Source organism: Eptesicus fuscus, chromosome 16 (assembly GCF_027574615.1).
Source record: "Eptesicus fuscus isolate TK198812 chromosome 16, DD_ASM_mEF_20220401, whole genome shotgun sequence".
Classification (NCBI taxonomy): domain Eukaryota; kingdom Metazoa; phylum Chordata; class Mammalia; order Chiroptera; family Vespertilionidae; genus Eptesicus; species Eptesicus fuscus.
In genome coordinates, this window is record NC_072488.1 from 16,167,071 (window position 1) to 16,179,980 (window position 12,910).

At 42.1% G+C, this 12,910-nt stretch overlaps 1 protein-coding gene across 1 annotated transcript in view; it reads left to right on the top strand.

Moving 5' to 3' along the window:
• The window catches only part of RASGRP3 (RAS guanyl releasing protein 3), a 74,875-nt gene that overhangs the window by 20,769 nt on the left and 41,196 nt on the right, over window positions 1–12,910 (top strand). The window lies entirely within an intron of this gene.

Genomic DNA, 12,910 nt, shown 5'->3' on the forward strand with positions numbered 1-12,910 from the left:
CATGCATATGAGCAAAACCAATGGACACAGACAATAGGAGGGTGATGGCTTGTGCTTGGGGGAGGGGGTGATGGGGGAGAGGTCAATGGAGGGGGAAAAGGAGATTCATTTAATACTTTAAACAATAAAGAATTTAAAATGTGGAAAAAAAACTCACTGGAATGATTCAGATTGCTCCATATTATAGCAAAGATAGGAAGCTTTGGATACATCTAGATGACATAAGGTGTTTTCTAGTTTTTATAAAATAGATGTTTGGCACTTTGTAGACAACACATTATCAAAGTAAAAACTCCCATATTTAACAGCAAAATTAGAGGCCTGACCAGGTAGCTCAGTTAGTTAGAGCATCATCCCCATACAACCAAGGTTGCGGGTTTGATCCCCAGGTCAGGGCATGTGCAAGAATCAACCAATGAATGCATAAATAAGTGGAACAACAGATGGATGTTTGTCTTTCTCTCTCTCTCTCTCCCTCTCCCTTCTTCTCCCTCTCCAAAAAATAAAAGCAAAATTAAATTTTGGAAAATAAACTATAACACCTGGAAAACAAAAACACTCTGACATAACCTGGAATCCCTTCACGTTGTTTTAGATGCATGAAAGCAATGCATTTTGGGTCTTGAGCATTCCTTAATTTTTAGTCTAGATACTGCTTCAGATAGTTGAGTACTTTTCCGCAGTCACTGCTGTTTTTATGGTGTCTTTTTGCCTTTATCTCTGAAACCAAGTATTAATTACTACTCTATTACTTTGGAGCACTTAGTGAGAGGTTTAAACATTTTCATTTGCATTTTTGTTTTAAAAATGCAATAAATAATTTGTGTTGCATTTAGTAGTGAGGAAGTATCTTTTTACCTAAATGTGGGGTGAATACATTCAGGCTTTGTGCGATTAATAGTTCAAGCGTGCTGAGGTAATGAAGTAAATAAAGGCATGCTCTGTTTCCTGACTAGAAATTAGAAGTGTGTTGGAAAGGAGTCACTGAAGATGAGCTGTTGTGGTGAGAGAAAGATTGGCAAGGGTTTAAAACTGTGTGAACATGCAGATTTGTGAAATCCCCACAAATTACCACAGAAGCCGAGGAGGCTCTTGTTCTAATTTTAGTGCCCAGCTTGGTTTCACTTACTATTTCAACCTTTCAACATCCTTATTGTGACTGGTAGATCCAGCAGCAAAACTTTTCGTGGAAATGTTTTTCTGTATTATCCACTCTCAAGAATTGTCTTCAGGGATGTTAATCACCTGACATGCATTTATTTCCATTCCGCAGAAGAATGAATGCCATTGTCAAGACTAAGATACCACACTCATGACTCATTGGTACACATGAGATACCACTTACATTTCTATGTGTATCTACTGAAATCTCCTGACTCCTCTTTAGGGGCATGTACTAGTATGTGTCTTTGTATCCCTTTAAGTACTTGTGATAAAAAAATAAATAAATAGATGGACACTGATCAATAAAAATAGAATTGAATAGGTTGAGTTGTATGTGTAGAGAACTCTAGTTTTATGCTCCTAAAATAATATTACAGAGTATGAAGCTGTATGTGTAGAGAACTCTAGTTTTATGCTCCTAAAATAATATTACAGAGTATGAAGCTGACTACAGAATCTTTATTTAAGAAATCATGGAACTAACACATAGTTAGTAGAAATGGGATTTAAGCTAGTTCTCATTTTATAGCTCAAATTTTCAGCCTGTGCTTGCCTTCGTTTCCCCCCCTTTTCCTTTCTGTCTCTCTCCCCCCCATCTCTCTCCCCTTCTCTCCCTCCCTTCCTTCTTTCCTTTCTTTTGCACCATGGATATATGTAGATAAAATATATGTGGCTTGTGAGTTTGAGAGAGATGACATAAACATAAATTATTTCATCCCTTAGGTAGAGGGCACTGCTGGGTCGCTTACCAGAAATATAATAATAGTAGATAACACTTCTTGAGAATATACTATGTGCCAGCTAATGAGCACTTTACCTGTGTTAACTCATTTAATTCTCATAACAACTCTACAGCATAGATTCTTTTATGCTACTATCGAGATAAAGATATCAAGACACAGATTAAATAACTTGCCACGCAGCTATAAAGTGCAAGAGTCTACTTGGATCCTAGTGGTCTGCCTCTAGAGTCCAAGTGCTTACCATTAAGCTGCACTCAGAAGAGAACCCATTAAATGAGTGGCACGTGTGAAGCCTCCACCGAGCCACAGAAAGGGCTACATTGGACTGTGCCACTTGGACCTTCACAGAAGCTTTTAGTTGTGATACTTAGAACATGGCAGTCCCTCCTCTTTCCCTCTCTCAATGCTTGGTGAGTAAAGGAAGGACATACATGTACTTGAATTCCTTTAAGATTTCATCCTTCTGCTAGCATTGCTGCTTTCCCACACCTCGCTGCCCTTTTCTGAGTCATTTTCTCTGCATGCTGTGTGCTTCTTCTTTTCTTGGCTCAGTGCGCCCCCCCCCCCCCCCCCCTCATGCTTCGAGACGCATCTCAGTTCTGTGAGTAGGAAGTTGATTTTATTTCTCTCACGACTCTTTCATAATGCCCTTTACCCTAATTCTGCTCATGCGTGCCCCCTCTGTCGGTCGTAAGGCATCCGAGATCATAATCTGTGTCTGGCATATACCTGTACTTCTGGCCATGGTGGTAAGCACAGTGTCTGGCATAGAAGAAAAAGGCGTTTACTCAATAGAAGATAAAATGACTGGGGAAAGTATTCCGTGCATTTTTATTTTCTTTACCATAAATCTGTAATACTGAAACTTTGGGAGCGTGTCTTGAAATTCCATTATGGGCATGTTCATATAAACAGAGAAAAATTTATTCACTAACCAAATGAAAAAAATTCAAGAATAAGATCAGAGAAGAAAATTGGAGAACAAACAAATTTGAAGTTTGAAGACCATGTTGGAAGAATGAGGTGGCAGGGAAAGATACCCATATAAAGATATCAGACACACATCTGTATTGGGGGCTAGAAAGACAAAAGACATGGTCTGGTTCTCAAGAAACCACTGGGGAGGCAGAACCACTTTGTAATACAAACCATACAAATACTAAAGGAAGTCAGTATGTCGAGTGTCAGTATGTCCTGCCTGGAAGAGGTGGGAGGGAGGAGGAGAATTCAAGTGGGTATCTGAGGATGTGAGTATGGGATTGCCAAGCAGACATATTGGGGGAAGGGAGGAAACTTGTGCAAAAAAGCAGTAAGTGCAAAGCATGATGTCTTGGTTCAGGCTGCTATACCAAACATACCATAGACTGGGAGTTTTCAACCACAAACCACCATCATGCCTTAATTACCTCCCAAAGGCTCCTTCTTCAATACTATAGCAGTAGGGATTAGGATTTTAATAGAGGAGTTTTGTGGGGACACAAACATTCACTCTGTATCACATGGGCACTATGAGAAAGTTCATTTTACAATAACATGTGGTGGAGTGAAGCAAAGGTGAATAAAGAAGCGTTAGGGTATGGATGGCACTGACAGTGAAGGCCATTCATGAAAGACTTTGTATGCCATCTGAGGACTTTAGAGTTAGATAAGAGACAATAGTGTTGAAAATGGGAATCATGTGATTGATCTGGTAATTTGGAAAGATTGATTTGGCACCAATAGAGAGTAAAGATTAACTGGAGGTAAGAGTTCATCTGAAGCCTTATACGTGAGCATTGCAGAGGACCCAGGGAAAGGTAATGACAGCTGTTGTGAACCCAGGAGTGGCAGTGGAGAGGAAGAGGAGTAGAGGCATAGGAGGAGCATTTGGGAAATAGATGATCAGACTTGGATATGGAAAGATGGTGAAAGAAAGTGCTAGGAAATCTAGGGTGAGTCCCAAGTTTCTGGCATAGAATATTGGGGGGCAGGTTGAGGAATTAAGGAAGCAAGTATAGGAGGTATGGCAGTTCAGATAAGTGAAATGGACATATTTTTAAACAGATAAAATTTTTTAAGCAGATATGATTCATATACCATACATTTTTAAAATGTACAGTTCAGGATTTTTAGTATATTCACAAGGTTGTACAACCACCTTCAAATTCCAGAACATTTTTATCACCCCCAAAAGAAACCCTGAACTCTGCAGCCACTCCTATACCCCAATTCCCTTGGCCCCTGGCAACCACTAATTTACTTTCTGTTTCTATAGATTTACCTACTATGAACATTTTATATAAATAGAATCATGCAATATATGATATAGCCTTTTGTGTCTGGCTTCTTTCACTGAGCATAATAGCTTCAGAGTTTATCCATGTTGTAGTCTGTGTCAATATTTGATTTTCTTTTTATGGTTGAACAATATTCCATTATATAGATACTGGAGGCCCGGTGCATAGATTCGCCCTCTCACAAGCCGGGACCCCTCAGGGGATGTTGGAGAGCCGGTTTTGGCCTGATCCCTGCAGGCCAGGCCGAGGGACCCCACTGGTGCATGAATTCATACACTGGGCCTCTAGTATGCATATAAGATCTTTGGTTAATCTCTTCTCGCCCTCCCCCCACCTTCCCTCTGAGATTCATCAGTCTGTTCCATGTTTCCATGCCTGTGGTTTCCGCTCCTGCATTGAGTGTCTGCCCCCTGTTGGTCAGTGTGCATCATAGCTATCAGACAGTCAGACAGTCGGCCAGTCAGTTGGTCACTTAGGCTTTTATATATATACTAGCAGCCCGGTGCACGAAATTCATTCACTGGGGCAGGGGGGTCCCTCGGCCCCACCTGCCTCCTCTCTCAGTCCAGGAGCCCTCAGGGGATGTCCTACTGATGGCTTAGGCTCACTCCCCATAGGGAGTGAGCCTAAGCTGCAGTCTGGCCTCCCTCTGCAGGAGGCAACCAGGCTGATCAGGGGAAGGTGCCACCTGCATCACCTCGCTGCTGCTGCCACTGCTGGTCGCCACAGCTGCCAAGGTGTTTTCATCAACACAGACTCCAGTCCCTTCACCACAAAAAAATGACAACTTTCTTCAGGCATTTTCAAGATGTCTCTTTCATAGGATATGACATTCCTTTCTTTCTTTCTTTTTATCCTCACCTAAGTATATTTTTTCATTGATTTTTAGAGAGCATGGAAGAGAGAGGGAAAGACAGAGAGAAACATCAATGTGAGAGGGACACTTCAATTGGTTGCCTCCTGTATGAGCCCTGACCTGGGCCCCAGCCAGGGAGGAGTCTGCAACCTAGGTACATGCCCTTGATCAGAATTGAACCTGGACCCTGCGGTCCATAGGCCAAGGCTCTATCCACTGAGCCAAATTGGCTAGGGCAGGATATGACAATTCTTAGCCCCTCCAGCAGTGGACCTTCATTTTTTTCCCCCATGAGTGAGGTGATAAAACCCTAGATAACCTTCTTGGATTCTTATTACCCATGTTACCAAGAACACTGCGAGTGGTGTACCGGGAGCTTAGCCAATGGGCGGTCAGAAAAGGTTTCCTCTGCAGCTCACGCGCAGAGGCGGGACTGCTGGTGCACCGCGGTGTGTCTGCTCTGGGCCTGCTCCCGCCACACCATGGCAGCTGGGGCAGGCCCCCTGTGTGTGTGTCCACTCCGGGCCTGCTCCAGCCACACCATGGCAGCTGGGGCAGGCCCCCTGTGTGTGTGTCCACTCCGGGCCTGCTCCCGCCACACCATGGCAGCTGGGGCAGGCCCCCTGTGTGTGTGTCCACTCCGGGCCTGCTCCCGCCACACCATGGCAGCTGGGGCAGGACCCCCTGTGTGTGTGTCCACTCCGGGCCTGCGCCATCTGTGGCTTGCCTCACCGCACATGCAGTCCCCTCCCGCCCATCTGCGCGCGCAGCCTCCTCCTGAGCCGGTCGTGACTGTTACAGCATCCCAGCTAATTTGCATATTACCTCTTTAGATAGGTAGGTAGATAGATAGATAGATAGATAGATAGATAGATAGATAGATAGATAGATTAGATAGGTAGATAGATAGATACCTCATCTTGTTTATGCATTCATCACTTCATGGACATTTGGGTTGTCTCCGTTTTGGGGCTATTGTGAATAATACTGCTATGAACATTTGTGTACACGCTTTAGTGTGAACTTAAGTTTTCAATTTTCTTGGATATATACCTACGAGTGAATTTGCTGGATTTTATGGTAATGCTGCGTTTAAGTTTTTGAGGAACTGCCAAGCCATTTTTCAAAGTGGTTGCATCATTTTGCATTGCCTTTAGCATCATGATGGTGTGATATGAAAACTTACCCAGAAGTTAAGCAAAAGTTTCCCAAAGTCACACATTAGTAGTAGCAGAGCCAGGACATAATCCCAAGTCTGCCTATCTCCAGACTCCACTCTGTCCTCAATAGTACCCCATGCAGCGGGCCTCGGTTTGGTTTGGAATCACCCACATAGAGGTGGTAGTTGAAGTGGTGGCTGTGGATGAGTGTGCCATAGAGAGTTTGAGGTGAGAGGGAAAAACCAGGCACAGGAACCTGCGAACCCCCAGCAAACAGTCTGCAACATGAGACTGAGAAACTGCAACCAGAGGCATTGGAGGAAAGCCAGGGAAGAAATGTTGCCAGGAAAACCATCCAAGGATAACATTTTACCAAGAGTGTGGTCAAGAGCGACACATAGCTGCTGAGCATTGGCGTGATTTCCGCCAGAGTGGTTTTGGTGAAGTGTGGGGTGGGGTGGGGAGTGAAGGGAGAATTGGACAGACCTTGATTCTGGTGATCTGAAGAGGGATGGAATGAGCCAGCAAACTTCATTGGCTGTGAAGGATGAAGAGATAGGAGAGAAGGCCAACAGAGAGCTGGTGTTTTTGTGTTTGGCCAGAAAAGACACCTCATGTTTACTTAAATTGCTAACAATCTAGTTCCAATTAGTGAATTCCTCCTTTCTTTTGTAACTATCAACACAAGCCATATTCCCAGTCCTTTTCTTCCTCTAACTCTTTGTAAAAGCTATCTTCTTCTCCTTCTATCTTCCTTTCTCTTCCTTTGTCTCTCTCGATCCACTAATGAGTAAAAAATGCCCATTGGATTCATGTTTCTAGCAGTTACACAATTTCTGAAGGCTAATTTGTCATGTAAGGAATGAGTACTGTCAACATCTAAACTTCTTGAGAATTCCCAAAGTTCTTTTCAGCGTTTTTAGAGCCCCACAGAGCTCCTTGTCCTTTATATGCAAATCTGCTGTTAATCTGTTTACAGTATGTTGTTCTAATTGGGAAATATACAGGGGGTGGCAAAAGTTGCTTATAGTTGTGAGTACGTGAAATACAGTTTGTTCTTCTATTATTATTTATTAATTATTGTATTATTTTCCATACAAACAACTGTAAAACTACGTTTGCCCTACCCTGTATTCTAAATTCTGAATAACCACTCTACAAATAGAGTTTGCAACATTTCCTAATTTTAGGACTTCCTTTTATTCATTGTGCTTTATGCTTATAAATCCTTTTACAAATGATTTTCTTTTGTTCTAATGAGGAAGGCAGAATGATATTATTTCTCTCATGTTAGAAATTATGAAAGTGAACCTTAGAAAAGTTAAATGGGACCTAAGATACTGCATTTTCTACTCTCATGTTTTCTCTTTTGTTGGTATGTATGATGTATTCTTTTTAGTATTTTTTTAAGGTGAAATTAATGTCTTAGATGGGAGGAAGAGAAATGCCACCACCTTTTGAGATTTGTTTTCCTTTTTAAGAAAGAAAGAAGCATTTGCTGTAGGGGAACATCTGAAATAAAAGAGAATGACCAGGTCACTAAGGGAAGCCTTCAAATCGTGGGCTTCAAGTTGTGTAAATATACTAGGTGAGAGTACAGAAATAATCTTTAAAACATTAATTTTGTTCCTAAACTTTACTTTTTTTTTTTAAATCATCACCGGAGGATATTTTTCCATTGATTTTTTTAGAGAGTAGAAGAGAGAAGGAAAGACAGAGAAATATCTATGTGAGAGAAACACACCAATTGGTTGCCTCCTGCACGTGACCTGACCAGGGCCCGGCCCGGCAGTGAAGAGCCTGCAACCTGCAACCGAGGTACTTGCCCTTGACCAGAATAGAACCTGGGACCCTTCAGTCCACAGGCCAACACTCTATCCACTGAGCCAAACCTGCCCGGGCCCTGTACTTTAGTTTTGATAGGTTCCAATAAAAAGTCTAGCTTCAAATTCCCGCTTCAGAAGTAACTTATAACTGAAACTTTACCACACCATAAGAGTCCTGAAAACATTTAAGATGTTTTCACTTAGATGGTACCATAAAAGGGAAATTAATATTATATGTTCAAGTAGCTTTGTATACAAAAAATAGCTTAAAATACTTTAAGATATTTAGCTTTTGTCCGGTCAGTATTGCTCAGTGGTTGAGTGTTGAACTATTAACTCAGGAGGTCACGGTTTGATTCCCGGGTCAGGGCACATGCCTGGGTTGTGGGCTTGATCCCCAGTAGGGGGCATGCAGGAGACAGCCAATTGATGTTTCTTTCTCTCCCTTTCCCTTCCTCTCTGAAATCAATAAAAATATATTTTTTTAAAGAGAAAGAAATTCAGCTTTTAAAGCTTATCACTATCAATAGTGAAGTGCTCATTTCATCATCACTTCTTCTAAATATTACCTTATGTGTATTCTTATTCTTTTTTTCTTGTGATGATAAGTTTCTTGATAGCAGATTGGTGATATCTATTTCATGCTCAATTCTGGAGTCATGCTCATATGCTTCCGGCCACTGTTCTGGCTGACAGCACCGAATTTAGCTGGTATTTCCGTTTGTTTGTGATCCATAAAACTTAATACTCTCAGGTGTCTTCTCTTTCAGGAAGCCTCCCGAAATCTCTTTGGTTGAATTCCATCCCATTTCTGTGCTCTCATGACACCCAGGCATGTGTCTCTGACACTGGACTTAACAGACTCACTGTTTTGTAATAACCAGTTTGAAATCTGTCGCCCATATGGCGATATGGGCTCTTTATATCTCAGCCCATACACGGTGCTTAACATTGAACAGATATTCAATAATCACTGGCCTTTCACCAAATAGTGCCTTTCCCTGAGAGCTTGGAGATACTTTTGAAAGCAATCTTTCATTGTCACTGCTTCTTGCAGCATTCCTATGTAGCAACTTAGAGCTCAGGATTTTAAATCCTTTCCTGGTATTTTTGGAGACAGGCAGCTTCCACCCCCAGCATGCAGTGATGGTAGATTAGAGAGAGTTTTGTACTCCAGCCTGTGCCTTCTGTTCACATTCTCTTGCTTCTTAGAGGCTTTCGCTGTACAGTCCTCATTCCCTTGGAGCCTCTTGGTGTAGATTCTATCCTCTGAGATTGTCCCAGAGGGAGGATGTCTAAGAGTTTTATTTACTTACTAGAGGCCCTGTGCACGAAATTCATGCACTTGGAGGGGGGGCGTTCCTCAGCCCGGCCTGTGCCCTCTTGCAGTCTGGGCTCCCGCCACCACCGCTGCACTCACCAGCCTTGAACCCCGTTTCTGTCTGACCAGTGCTCCCCCTATGGGAGTGCACTGACTACCATGGGACAGCTCCTGTGTTGAGCATCTGCCCCCTGGTAGTCAGTGCACATCATAACGACCAGTCTTTCCACCATTTGGTCTATTTGCATATTAGCCTTTTATTATATAGGATGACAGTTACTGAAAATGATCTCTTGTTCATGGTGGGCACATAAGGCATGAGCATGTTTGTGCTGGTACCAAGAACTGAACGGATGTCAGTAACCAATTCAGAGTTCATCTCATAAGGCCTCCTTGTTTTTTTGTTTTTTTTTTGTTTTTTTGTAACAGTTAAGTAACATGGTTTAACTGCATTTTATTTATTGCTGGATTTCTGGGGTGGAGCCTGGACTCCCAGAGTTCTTTGGGTAAAGTGCTCAGTACAGTGACTGGCACAGGAGCACTCATAAATATGAGTGCCTCCTCTTCTTCCTCCTCCTCCTCCTCCTCCTCTTCCTCCATTATCATCATCATCTACTTCTCAGCTGAACATGTCTTAGTTTGGGGCCTTATTTTGGGGTGTTATTTACAATTTGAACATTGAAGTTGCCATAGTATGCCATAACTCTTCCATGTGGTTGAGTTTGTCCATCTGGAAACCACCTGATTGCAAATGTCTAATAAGTATATACTTTGGTTCTCTTCCATGTCCAGTTCCAACCAGATGCTAGAGGAAAATACTTCCTTGGTGGAACTTTGGAATTCCATAGTTTTTATTACTAGAACTCTTCAAGACTTTCTCTTCTTGAACTAATGTCAAATCGCTGTAAATATGTTAGTTTGGTTGCCAAGGTTAAATCCCAGTAACCAAGAAAAAATAAATAAAATTCAGCCTAACTTTGTTACTTAATTGGTTAACCAAAAAATGCAAGGAAGTCCTGTGAGATGAGCTCTGAGCTGGTTATTGACTTCTGTTCCGTATTTGGTACCAGTGAGTCCCTGAATTGCCAAGATTGCTGTAATAATGCTGTTATTCATTTGCAGACAATAGGGCCTGTGATAGAATGCTTAAAAGCCAAGCACAGGCAATAGTAAACATTTGTTCTGGACAATGCCTAGAAATTGATCTAATAAGCCTTACTAATGATAAAATGTGTGTGGATGGTGGAAAAAGTTAAATTTTAGAATCAGAAGGACCTAGCTTTGCAAATGAGTAACACGATATGAACAAGTAATTTAACTTCAATAGACCTCAGTTTGCTCATCCATGAAATGAACAGAGTAATGATTAGTTTTCTGGGTGTTATAAGATTTAAACATAATAAAGGTAATTTTTCTAACATTATGTCTATCATATTACATGCCACCAGCAAGTAGTATTTGTAGAGACTATTATTTCTTCATTTTCTAAAATCTAGAACAACATTGATTATAATGCCTCATTGATTTAGTAAAAGCTTTTTGCAGGGGAAAAAAATGTAAAAACCCAGGAAAACCTCATTTAATAAACCCATCCAAGACCAAAATGGAAAAGAATTACTTTTAGAGTTAAGAAATACATTATTATCCAGGGCTACCACATATTGTAATTGTTAACTAAATTTTGGGGATATTGCTCCACTATCCATAAATAATAGCTTATTCTCTGAGTCATCATTTCAACCTGTTTACAGCATTTTAATTTTACTGTAACCATTTGGCTCACTTCCAACGTTCATACTATTCCATTTGGTTATATATTTATGTATATCTGCCACTGGGGGGGAAAGAGTTTTCAAGGGTTTGTTTTCTTGGGATAGAGATAATGCCTTAGACAAGACAATCTTTGGAAGTTCTAATATGGCCAACATCACTTCAAAACCATTTGTTGAATGCTTATTAGATATAATATTTCACCTTATAAATTCTGCAAGCACAGAGCCAGGAGGAACCTTTGCTGTCATTTTGGCATGCTTCCTAGACACTGTCTGGGAATTTAGTCTACAGCATCTCTGACAATCATTACCTTACTTTGGCTGGAGAACTTTCAGGAATGGGATGCCATTGCTGATGAGCCCACCTGCCCCACTACTGGATTCTCTAGTGTCACGATATTTATTCTTCTATTTCCCTTTCCCTTCTCTAACCTACCATCTCTCTTCCTGTCACTTCTACACATAAATCCTCTACTGTAACTAAATCCTCAACTTAAAAGCCTTTAAATATTGGAAAGGAAGAGGTAGCGCAGGCAAAGGGAGACACCTTCCCTGAGCACACAGTGTTTTGCAGGCCACATGGTAGGTACATTTTATGGTACCTCAGTAACTCTGTAAGCAATCTGATACACTAAGCAGCATTAATAACATTTTACTCAGAGGTAATTAAAACTTTCACCATTTAGTTAACTTTATGTTGAAATCCAATTTTTTATACCTCTAAACATTCTGAGTAAAGAGCCTGAGGTGCTAATTCACCCTGGCCAGCGTGCTCAGTGGATAGAGCGTTGGCCCACATATCAAATGGTCTCAGGTTTGATTCCCGGTCAAAGGCATGTACCTCTGTTGCAGGTTCCATCCCCAGCCCCAGATGGGGCACATGCAGGAGGCAACCAATCAATGCAGCTCTCTCACATCCATGTTTCTCTCTCTGTCCTCTCCCCCCTAACCCCTGCCATGCTCTCTAAAAAATCAATGGGAAAATATCCTCGGGTGAGGGTTAACAAAAAATAAATTTAAAAAGAACCTAGGTGCTATTTTATATCTGTTAATAGATAGTTGCATGGAATTGGCTCCTCTACACTATTTCTAAAATTGGGAGCACACTTCTTGTTGTCCTAGGCAACCTCACAAGGGATTTTTTGAAGAAAGAGGCTTCGCCAGTCATGTTAATGAAATTCTTTTTGCCGCACAAACACGTCATGGCTTTTGGAAATCACACCCAACAGAACTCTGTTGCCCTTTTGAAGTGAACTTCTTAATTAGAAACTAGAGGCCCGTTGCACGGATTTGTGCACGGGTGGGGTCCCTCAGCCTGGCCTGTGCCCTCTCACAATCCGGAACCCCTCGGGGGATGTAGCAGTGCCAAAGAGGCAGGCAGCCAAGGAGGAGCCCCAGCTGGGGCAGGGCGCAGCTCTGCTCATCCCAGCCCTGCTGCACCTGCCACCACTGCGGCCGCTCTGTAGTGCTGCCTCGGAGGTAGGAGAGGCTCCTGTTGCCACAGCTGCGCTCGCCAGCTGTGAGCCTGGTTTCTGGCTGAACAGCACTCCCGCAGTGAGAGCACACTGACCAGCAGGGGGCAGCTCCTGCATTGAGCATCTGCCCCCTGGTGGTCAGTGTGCATCATAGGGACCCGTCGACCAGTTGTTCTGGTCGTTCGGTCCTAACGGTTGCTTAGGTTTTTATATATATATAGATAGATGATGTAATCCTTGGGGAAATTCTGGCTTATTGTGTCCTTCCTAAACCTGTGAGAAAATGTCTATGCTGGGGAGCAATCATTTCCATTGCA